Genomic DNA, 11,703 nt, shown 5'->3' with positions numbered 1-11,703 from the left:
TATAGGTGGATGCATTTTCGAGATATCGCCATAAAGGTGGACCAGGGGTGACTCTAGAATTTGTTTGTACGATATGGGTATCAAATGAAAGGTGTTAATGAGTATTTTAAAAGGGAGTGGGCCTTAATTCTATAGGCGGACGGCTTTTCGAGATATCGCCATAAAGGTGGACCAGGGGTGACTCTAGAATTTGTTTGTACGATATGGGTATCAAATGAAAGGTGCTAATGAGTATTTTAAAGGGAGTGGGCCTTAGTTCTATAGGTGAACGCCTTTTCGAGATATCGCCATAAAGGTGGACCAGGTGTGACTCTAGAATTTGTTTGTACGATATGGGTATCAAATGAAAGGTGTTAATGAGTATTTTAAAAGGGAGTGGGCCTTAATTCTATAGGCGGACGGCTTTTCGAGATATCGCCATAAAGGTGGACCAGGTGTGACTCTAGAATTTGTTTGTACGATATGGGTATCAAATGAAAGGTGTTAATGAGTATTTTAAAAAAGGAGCGGGCCTTAGTTCTATATGTGGACGCCTTTTCGAGATCTCGCCATAAACGTGGACCAGGGGTGACGCTAGAATTTGTTTGTACTATATGGGTATCAAATGAAAGGTGTTAATGAGTATTTTAAAAGGGAGTGGGCCTTAATTCTATAGGCGGACGGCTTTTCGAGATATCGCCATAAAGGTGGACCAGGTGTGACTCTAGAATTTGTTTGTACGATATGGGTATCAAATGAAAGGTGTTAATGAGTATTTTAAAAGGGAGTGGGCCTTAATTCTATAGGCGGACGGCTTTTCGAGATATCGCCATAAAGGTGGACCAGGTGTGACTCTAGAATTTGTTTGTACGATATGGGTATCAAATGAAAGGTGCTAATGAGTATTTTAAAAGGGAGTGGGCCTTAGTTCTATAGGTGGACGCCTTTTCGAGATATCGCCATAAAGGTGGACCAGGGGTCACACTAGAATTTGTTTGTACGATATGGGTATCAAATGAAAGGTGTTAATGAGTATTTTAAAAGGGAATGGGCCTTAGCTCTATAGGTGGACGCCTTTTCGGGATATCGTTATAAAGGTGGACCAGGGGTGACTCTAGAATTTGTTTGTACGATATGGGTATCAAATGAAAGGTGCTAATGAGTATTTTAAAAGGGAGTGGGCCTTAGTTCTATAGGCGGACGCATTTTCGAGATATCGCCATAAAGGTGGAACAGGGGTGACTCTAGAATTTGTTTGTATGACATGGGTATCAAATGGAAGGTGTTAATGAGTATTTTAGAAGGGAGTGGGCCTAATCTCTATAGGTGGATGCATTTTCGAGATATCGCCATAAAGGTGGACCAGGGGTGACTCTAGAATTTGTTTGTACGATATGGGTTTCAAATGAAAGGTGTTAATGAGTATTTTAAAAGGGAGTGGGCCTTAATTCTATAGGCGGACGGCTTTTCGAGATATCGCCATAAAGGTGGACCAGGGGTGACTCTAGAATTTGTTTGTACGATATGGGTATCAAATGAAAGGTGCTAATGAGTATTTTAAAGGGAGTGGGCCTTAGTTCTATAGGTGAACGCCTTTTCGAGATATCGCCATAAAGGTGGACCAGGGGTGACTCTAGAATTTGTTTGTATGACATGGGTATCAAATGAAAGGTTTTAATGAGTATTTTAAAAGGAGCGGGCCTTAGTTCTATGGGTGGACGCATTTTCGAGATATCACCATAAAGGTGGACCAGGGGTGACTCTAGAATTTGTTTGTATGACATGGGTATCAAATGAAAGGTTTTAATGAGTATTTTAAAAGGGAGTGGGCCTTAGTTCTATGGGTGGACGCCTTTTCGAGATATCGCCATAAAGGTGGACCAGGGGTGACTCTAGAATTTTTTTGTATGACATGGGTATCAAATGAAAGGTTTTAATGAGTATTTTAAAAAGAGCGGGCCTTAGTTCTATGGGTGGACGCATTTTCGAGATATCACCATAAAGGTGGACCAGGGGTGACTCTAGAATTTGTTTGTATGACATGGGTATCAAATGAAAGGTGTTAATGAGTATTTTAAAAGGGAATGGGCCTTAGCTCTATAGGTGGACGGCTTTTCGAAATATCGATATAAAGTGGACCAGGGGTGACTCTAGAATTTGTTTGTACGATATGGGTATCAAATGAAAGGTGTTAATGAGTATTTTAAAAGGGAGTGGGCCTTAGTTCTATAGGGTTTCGAGATATCGCCATAAAGGTGGACCAGGGGTGACTCTAGAATTTGTTTGTACGATATGGGTATCAAATAAAAGGTGTTAATGAGTATTTTAAAAGTGAGTGGGCCTTAGTTTTATAGGTGGACGCCTTTTCAAGATATCGCCATAAAGGTGGACCAGGGATGACTCTAGAATGCGTTTATAAAAAAAAAAAAAAATAAATGTAAGGCGCGATAACCTCCGAAGAGATCTAAGGCCGAGCTTCTCTTCCAATTTGCGTCGTGCTCCTCTTGATTCTTCCCTACAAATTGGCCGGACGGGACCTACATGTTTTATGCCGACTCCGAACGGCATCTGCAAGGCAGATGAGTTTTCACTGAGAGCTTTTCATGGCAGAAATACAATCGGAGCGCTTGCCAGACACTGCCGAGGGGCGACCCCGCTTAGAAAAATTTTCTTCTAATTGAAAAATCTTATTTCTAAAATTTTGATGTTGCTTTGCCCGGGAGTTGAACCCAGGGCATACGGTGTGATAGGCGGAGCACGCTACCATAACACCACGGTGGCCGCCTTTGTACATTATGAGTATCAAACGAAAGGTGATAATGAGTATTTTAAAAGGGAGTGGGCCTTAGTTCTATATTTCGATATATCGCCATAAAGGGGGACCAGGGGTGACTCTATAATGTGTTTGTACAATATGGGTGTCAAATTAAAGGTATTAATAAGAATTTTAAAAGGGAGTTGTGGTAGTTGTATATGTGAAGGCGTTTTCGAGATTTCGACCAAAATGTGGACCAGGGTGACCCAGAACATAATCTGTCGCGTACTGCTAATTTAGTTATATATTTAATACCACGAACAGTATTCCTGCCATGATTCTAAGGGCTTTCGATTTCGCCCTGCAGAACTTTTTCATTTTCTTCTACTTAATATGGTAGGTGTCACCCATTTTACAAAGTTTTTTTCTAAAGTTATATTTTGCATCAATAAACCAATGCAATTACCTCACCATGTTTCATCCCTTTTTTCGTATTTGGTATAGAATTATGGCATTTTTTCATTTTTCGTATTTTTCGAAATCGAAAAAGTGGGCGTGGTCATAGTCGGATTTCGGCCATTTTTTATACGAATACAAAGTGTGTTCAGGTAATTATGTGAACTGAGTTTAGTAAAGATATATCGATTTTTGCTCAAGTTATCGTGTTAACGGCCGAGCGGAAGGACAGACGATCTACTGTGTATAAAAACTGGGCGTGGCTTCAACCGATTTCGCCCTTTTTCACAGATAACAGTTATCGTCCTAGATTCTAAGCGCCTACCAAATTTCACAAGGATTGGTAGATATTTGTTCGACTTATGGCATTAAATGTATCCTAGACAAATAAAATGAAAAGGGCGGAGCCACGCCCATTTTGAAATTTTCTTTTGTTTTTGTATTTTGTTGCACCATATCATTACTGGAGTTGAATGTTGACATAATTTACTTATATACTGTAAAGATATTAAATTTTTTGTAAAAATTTCACTTAAAAAAAATTTTTTTTTTTAAGCGGGCGTGGTCGATCTCCGATTTTGCTAATTTTTATTAAGCATACATATAGTAATACAAGTAACGTTCCTGCCAAATTTCATCATGACATCTTCAACGACTGCCAAATTACAGCTTGCAAAACTTCTAAATTACCTTCTTTTAAAAGTGGGCGGTGCCACGCCCGTTGTCCAAAATTTTCCTTATTTTCTATTCTGTGTCTTAAGTTCAACCCACGTACCAAGTTTCATCGCTTTATCCGCCTTTGGTAATGAATTATCGCACTTTTTCAATTTTTCGAAATTTTCGATATCGAAAAAGTGGTCGTGGTTATAGTCCGATATCGTTCATTTTAAATAGCGATCTGAGATGAGTGCCCAGGGTAGGTTCCAAATTTCGTCAAGATGCCTCAAAATTTACTCAAGTTATCGTGTTAACGGACGGACGGAAATTTTTTTTCGATACTGATGATTTTGATATATGGAAGTCTATATCTATCTCGATTCCTTTATACCTGTACAACCAACCGTTATCCAATCAAAGTTAATATACTCTGTGAGCTCTGCTCAACTGAGTATAATAACAACGAAATTTTCACATATCTTACGAACATATTTTCATATAATTATTTGCAACACTGTATGATTTGATCGGGGATTGCCCTATTGCTTTTTTTAAATGTATGGAAACATTTATTTGAAGCAATTTATAATTTTATGATTTATTTAATAATTTAGGAAAATTTAAAGAATGTGACATCAGGATGGACAAGGCGAGAGCTGTTTCCATTATAACACAATTAGTGCAACAGTTTACCGTTAGTTCTTACTGAGTAGCAGATCAGAATATTATTTTTGTTATTACTTAACGACGACTACATTTCATTTATTGTCGTGCTTTGAAAGCTATTAGACATTTCATCAAGAATTTTACGTGAAAGAATTCATTTGTTAGGCTATTTTTCTCCTTCCTTAAGTGGGTGTAAACTACCTTCTAACAAAGAAGGTATTGTTTTTTAATTTACGAGCAGTAAAATTAAATTTACGTGAGAGTGCTAAATTAGTGGTCGAGGAAGTGAAAATTTTTTGGGATAAAGTTCGAATCCCCACTAGAACCAAGCAACACTGCATAACAAAACTTGAAGATTTATATAATGCATGGAGGAAAGTGAATAAAAATTCTAAAATTAAATCGGAAACGCAAAGAGAAAGGGAAGAGGCGTCGACGTCGAAGTTAGATGACTTATTTGATATAGCAAGTGCAAATGACTGGACCTTAATAAAAATTCAGAGGACAAATTATTTTTGGAGAATCAAAGAAAGAAAGTAGACCGGGGTATATATATGGCATCGATTACAAAACAGCTGTAAGTGAAGAAAGAACGTTAACAAAATCATTTAAAACGGTAAGAACAGAATAGTCGTGCATTAGCTGCTTCTAGTAAGAAGAAATTGTATATTATTTTTAATATAGTATAACATATATTTATTTGTACTGTCGTTATTCAGATGAAACAGCTGAACTTTCTTCCTGCAGTTCGGAGAGCGATATCAGTGAAACCGCTGCTACCTATGAGGTAAGTTCAAGGTTATAAATTATAAGTAAAACGTGAGAATGAAACTATATAAAACGTAGATGAGAAATAATTGAAACACACAGGGTTACCTAACAAAACTCTAACCAGAACACTTAATTCCTTTTTAGCAGGTCTTGGGAGCAGAAGCTGTAATGCCAACGCCAGCCAAAAAAATGAGAGGATTTAAAAATATAATAGGGGGACACATTTAACCTTATAAATGCATTATAAAGTATGTAAACATATAAATTTATCTAGTGCGTAAACGAACTATCAAATTTTGTATGAAAAATCATTTACACAATTTGCAAAAATTTACGCGCACATTTCATGGTGTAAACGCGGTAAACTCAAAGGAATGCAACATTGGAAACATAATTGCCGTACTTTTCGTCAGAAGTCTCCAACATCAGCAAGCCATTTACAAGAATTTCTTAGTAAAGATGTTATAGTTTTGATTTTTCACTTAACAAGGTCAGTGATCGAATTAATTATATCTGTGGTGGGAGCAGTCGGTCTTGAAGTACAAAACTATGTTATACTAAATGCAAGGGAACAAAAATACGAGCAGAACAGTTCAAAAACATAAAAGAACGTTTCAACAAGAACGAACTTGGTGCAATTTGTTTGCACTGGGACGGAAAGCTGTTACCAGCTCTTACTGGGAATGAAAAAGTTGACAGACTTCCAATCATAATTTCATGCGGGCACAGTGTTTCGTGTAGAACAATCTAGCTGGACAAAAACAAAATTCTTATTCCAAGAAAAGTGTAATGAGAAATGAAAGAAAAAAAACAAAATAACGGGATTTTTGCTTTTTTTTGATATTTTTTCTCATATATATTGAGTAATTGAAGTAAGAAAGCAGGAGTGGCCGTAAAATGCATTGACTAATTTGCAAAATTCTTGTTGAATATTAAGCTTCATATTTCTTTTAAGTGAACACTCTTATATAATTTTTTTGATGGATTCTAAGCTCGAAGGTAAGTAAAATTTTTTAATAGTAATTCTTTCGCCATTAGAGTATTTTCAATATATTTAACATTCCGTTATTAAGAAGAAAAGGTTTTTTTCTCTATATTTTTAATTTTAGGGACAAAAAAGTTACATACATCCGCCGATATCCGGGCTAAATTTTACATATGTTATAGTGGCAAGTATTCTCGAATAGTCAAAAGAAAAAACCACTGCGAATTCTTTGCACATCTATTTTTAATTTTTTTTTGTAGATTTAGTTATCTCTACATATAAAATAGGATGTATGTACGTACCAGCTCCGACGAGATATTTGAACCTTTAAAGCTGATCTACAAACGGCAAAACCAATCCCCAGGTACAGGGAACAAACACGTAGCCATAAAACACACAAAATTAAACGCGCAAGATCAACAAGAGCACACCAAAAGAAAAACGGCGAAGATCACTGACTTCAACCTACCACAACCCACCGCACCAGTCACCAAGGCATAAAAACAGGTACATACAAAGCAATCCTAATGCAGGTATAACCACACAGGAACGCTACACAAAACAACCCCATTTGGTAGCATCTACGCCAATACCTGAATGTAATATAAATACTGCGCAACTGATAACAAATCAGAACGATCAACGACACTTAAGATGGCAGCACAACAATCATCAACTATTCATCCTGTCGGAAAATCAAAACCACAAAGCAGTTTAGTTATAACCGTACCAAGAACGGAGTTTTTTGACATTTGGGTTCAACATTGGAAGGAAACCAGATATAAAGAATTATTGAGTTTTGTTGTACTTAAGTACGATTTAAGCGAAGCAGCCGAGTATTCGATAAAAAGTTTAAGCTTTCAAATATCGGCATATTCGTCGAAGCTGGATCAAAAGTGGAACACTTCTGGAAGACATAAGGAGCGATTTTTGAATAAAAACTCGGAGTGGCTTTCGGGTCCAGACTTCACATTTACAATAACGGTGGATTCAAAGTTGACATCAGACCAACCAACCACTTCTTCAGGTACCCACGGCCCCGGAAGACGAATGAAGGACTTTGTTAGCTGCAGTGAAAAAACCAAACGGCGTCGAGTGGATGACCTCTTGCAATCTAGAAGTCCTGGTGAGTTACTTTATGCGGCAGAAGTATCAACGCGTATGTCCGGCAACCGAAATGTTGCTAACATTATAAAAAAATCACAGGAAACCACTCAAATATCCGGCAAAAAGATGACATGTGAGCCAGATGCAAGATGCTTGAGCAATGTAGAAGCTTTAGCATACTACGTAGATAGCAAGTCGACGACTCATGGGTACAAAACGGCTCGGAAGTGGAGCATCAAGGCAGGCCATAAGGTTTATCCATTATTTTATAGTCTAAGAAAAGCTAAGGAAGAATGCTATCCAAATGAAATTGATGTGGGTGAAACACGTGCGGAAATTAAAGTCCAGTCCGTATTAGATAAAACTGTTGAGCGTTTAGTTTTAGCAAATCAAGAAGTTTTTGTTAGTTTATTACCTACAAACTTGACGTATACTTTAATCAGCAAGTGGGGTTGCGATGGAGGCTCTGGCCATAGCACATATAAGCAAAAGTTTACATGCAGTTCTGACACTGATGAGTTTTTGTTTATATTTTCCTTCGTTCCTCTTCAATTACAGGATGAAAAAGGTAACATTGTTTGGCAGAATCTTCGACCTTCTTCTACCATGTATTGTCGTCCAATTAAATTTATTTTTTCTAAAGAAACAAAAGATTTTATTGTTTTTGAAACGAACAAAGTTTTAGAGGAGATAAATGCGTTGTTGCCAACAAAGTACATGCTCGAAGAATACGAAGTTTCCGTAAATCACAATATGCTTCTAACAATGATTGACGGAAAAGTTTGCAATGCTTTGACTGAAACTTCTTCCGCACAAAAGTGTTATATTTGTGGTGCCACTACAAAAGATATGAATAATGAGTTACGGGACTTTACGCCTAACCGAGATAATCTTGATTTTGGTTTGTCTACTCTCCATGCATGGATAAGATGTTTTGAATGCTTGCTTCATATGAGTTATCGCCTCGAAGTAAAAAAGTGGCAGAGTAGGAATGAGGCAGATAAAGAGAGTGTAAAGCTACGTTCCAACGAAATCCAGAATAAATTTAAAAGTGTACTTGGATTGATAGTAGATAAACCGAAACCAGGTTTCGGCAATACCAATGACGGCAACACTGCTCGTAGGTTTTTCGAAAATTCTGAGGCTAGTGCTGAGATTACGGGATTGTATGTAACGCTCATCAAAAATTCGACACTCTGCTTCGCGCATTAGCATCTGGGTACAATATAAATATCCAAAGATATGAAAAATTTGCGGTCGAGACTAAAAAACTATACATAGATCTCTATCCATGGTTTAATATGGCTGTTACAGTTCATAAAATCTTAGTGCATAGTACTGATATTATAAAATCAGCAATTTTACCTATTGGTCAACTTTCTGAGGAAGCACAGGAAGCCCGTAACAAAGATTTGAGACGATTCAGGGATGATAACACACAAAAGCAGTCGCGTGAAGCCACGAATAGAGATCTTATGAATATGTTGCTTATAACATCGGATCCTTTATTTAACAGTTTTAGGGAGATAACTAAGAAAAAATTTAAAAGTCTGACTTCAGAAGTCTTAAATTTACTGTCCCCCGATAATGTTGAGAAGTCAATAAATACCCCAGTTGTTTCAAGCTTTCACAGTAGTGTTGCTGATGCTCATGACTATTCCACAAGTGACTCATCGAATGAAAGTGATGATAGCGAATAATAACATAATTATAAAAGATAACCTACCCTATAACTTTTTGTTGGATCAGGTTTTGTTTAATTTAAATCTATTGTCTTTTCTACTTTGTATTGTACTTTACTTTTAAGTTTTTGTGATAAGTTATTTTCACATAATTAATTTGTTATTTTCACATAATTAATTTAATTTTTACATTGTTGTTATTATTATTGTAATTCACTTTTACATTCCTGACTGGTACTATAAAATCATTTTGTAAAAAATTGTAGTGCCAGGATAAATACTCAAATAAATACAAAATATGTATGTACATATGTACAGTCACTCACATAAATAAGTAGACACCCCTTTTTGGACAATTCTTAAAAACTTCGCTTTCGCAAATTTATTTTAACTAATTTCCCATAAGAAAATTTGTCACGATCTATAACAAAAACTAAATTATATTTAAAAAATGTTTGAAAAATTCGACGAATTTTCATAAAAAATTTTAATTTTTTTTCGGAATATTTTAAAGTATTGAGATTTGTAGTCCATTCAATTTAAGTACAATAAAGTAATATTCTTAAGTCGTTTACATTTTTTTGGATCTATGTCACTTATTCACATTAGTTACTGTATATGAAATAAGCAAATGTATGCATATGAAGTAAAAGTTTGGGAAAAAAATAAAAAAAAGAACATATGCCTGAAAAAAATGACGTAGTTGTAATAAATGACTGCATATGAAACGGAAAATCTCATAAAATAATTTTGTCCAGCTAGCTTGTTCTACACGAAACACTGTGGGGCGTACGGAACAACTACTTAAAGTGCCCGCACTTAAAAATGGAACTGACAGAGAACAGGCGTCTGCTGTTTGTAAAGCTATATTTGAATGGGGACTTCTAGATCATATAAAATCCTTGGTATTCGACACAACTACCGTAAATACAGGCCGTTTTAATGGAGCCTGTACGACTATTGAGAACGGACTTCAAAAGCAGCTTCTTTGGCTACGTTGCCGTCACCACATTTGGAAGTCGTATTAAAAAGTGCCTTTGAAGTTAAGATGAGCAAAACTGAAAGCCCAAATGTAAAAATATTTGAGCAATTTAAAAATACATGGGGAAATATTAACCAAAATAATTATCACTCTCGAATGGAAGATAATGATGTCAAAAAATATTTAACAGTAGATACAGATAAAATAATTGAATTTGTGAACGATTCGATCAAAACTAAACAGCCAAGAGATGATTACAGGGAGTTTCTTGAGCTAACACTAATATTTCTTGGCGAGACTCCACCTATTCGCGATGCAGCTTTTCACACCCCTGGGGCTGTCCACCACGCGAGATGGATGGCAAAAGCTATATACTGCTTAAAAATATTTTTTTTTCGACTTGAATTTGATTTGCCAGTAAAAGATAGGAAAGCTTTACGTAATATATATATTTTTATTGTTTCAATATATGTTGAGATGTGGTTCTCTGCCCCTTCTGCTGCACAAGCACCATACAAAGATTTCGAGCTTTAGAAAAAACTGGATTCTGTTAAAAGAATTGATGCTGATATATCTCAAGTTGCATTACACAAATTTAAAAACCACTTATGGTGAGTCCTGAATGTGTGGCTTTAGCATTTTTGATAACATTGTTTCTATTGAGTCAAAAAAAGACGCTTCCCAAGGCAGTCGGTTCTATGTACCGGAGCGATTCGGATTTTTCCCGACCAAGGACTGTCATTTCAGTGTAACCCCATTTAATTTGTTCCGCCCCTCCCACAAATTGTCATCCTCCCAGCAGCTCCTTGCAGCGGGACTGCTCCATATTCTTTTTCCGGGAAGGTATCGAATCCAATCCGGGTCCGTCTCCTGACCCCGGTCCCGAGAAATGGTTTTGCTGCATCTGCCGGTTGGTTGCATCGGACAGGTTGTTTTGGGCTTGATCCCAAAACCCGACGTCCACGTAACTTTTATAAATCTTTTGTGGCTCTTTGCTGTTCACGCCCAAGGGCGTCCCGTAGTCTACGCCTAGGCGCCCTCCCCCACTACCTGCCAGCAGCCCCGCTGCTGCTCGCGCCCCACGGCGCCAACAACTCAAACAGCTACTACCACTCATAACTACTATCTTCGTAGTAGAGTCGGTAGCAATGCTGAGCATCAGCCCCTGCCCCCGTCTTCTCCCCCCTCTTTTCCGGCAGCAATCGTGTAGGACAGGGAAACAGACTCTTAGTCCCCACCTGCGTTTGCACCGTTTGCCAGCACAGAATATATATGTTTGCGACATCCGCCCAATGCAGCTCCGGCCTTGGGTGGTGCCACTTGTCTAGATGTTCTGGTCTCCGCGACGGCAACCCTCCGACGGGTTTCATCGCGCCATGTTGCCAGGTCGCAAACCCAAATCATCCGGGTACCCCAATGCTTGCCCAAGGACGCCCCTCCCCCAGGGCCACAACAGCAATTGCGTCCTAGCCTTTCTCAACCCAGGCGTAGTCTCCCGTCACTTACACACATATTGGCGACGTCTCCCTCTATGCACTTCAGAATTCTGCAGTTAAACTGTAATGGACTAACTGGGAAGATTACGGAGATAGTCGATTTCATGAAGCGACGCAACATCCGCATTTCTACGATTCAAGAGGCTAAACTCAGAGCAAGATCTGCA

The sequence above is a fragment of the Eurosta solidaginis genome, chromosome 1 (genome assembly GCF_040869045.1).
Source record: "Eurosta solidaginis isolate ZX-2024a chromosome 1, ASM4086904v1, whole genome shotgun sequence".
NCBI classification, from domain to species: domain Eukaryota; kingdom Metazoa; phylum Arthropoda; class Insecta; order Diptera; family Tephritidae; genus Eurosta; species Eurosta solidaginis.
This window is presented reverse-complemented; position numbering follows the sequence as displayed.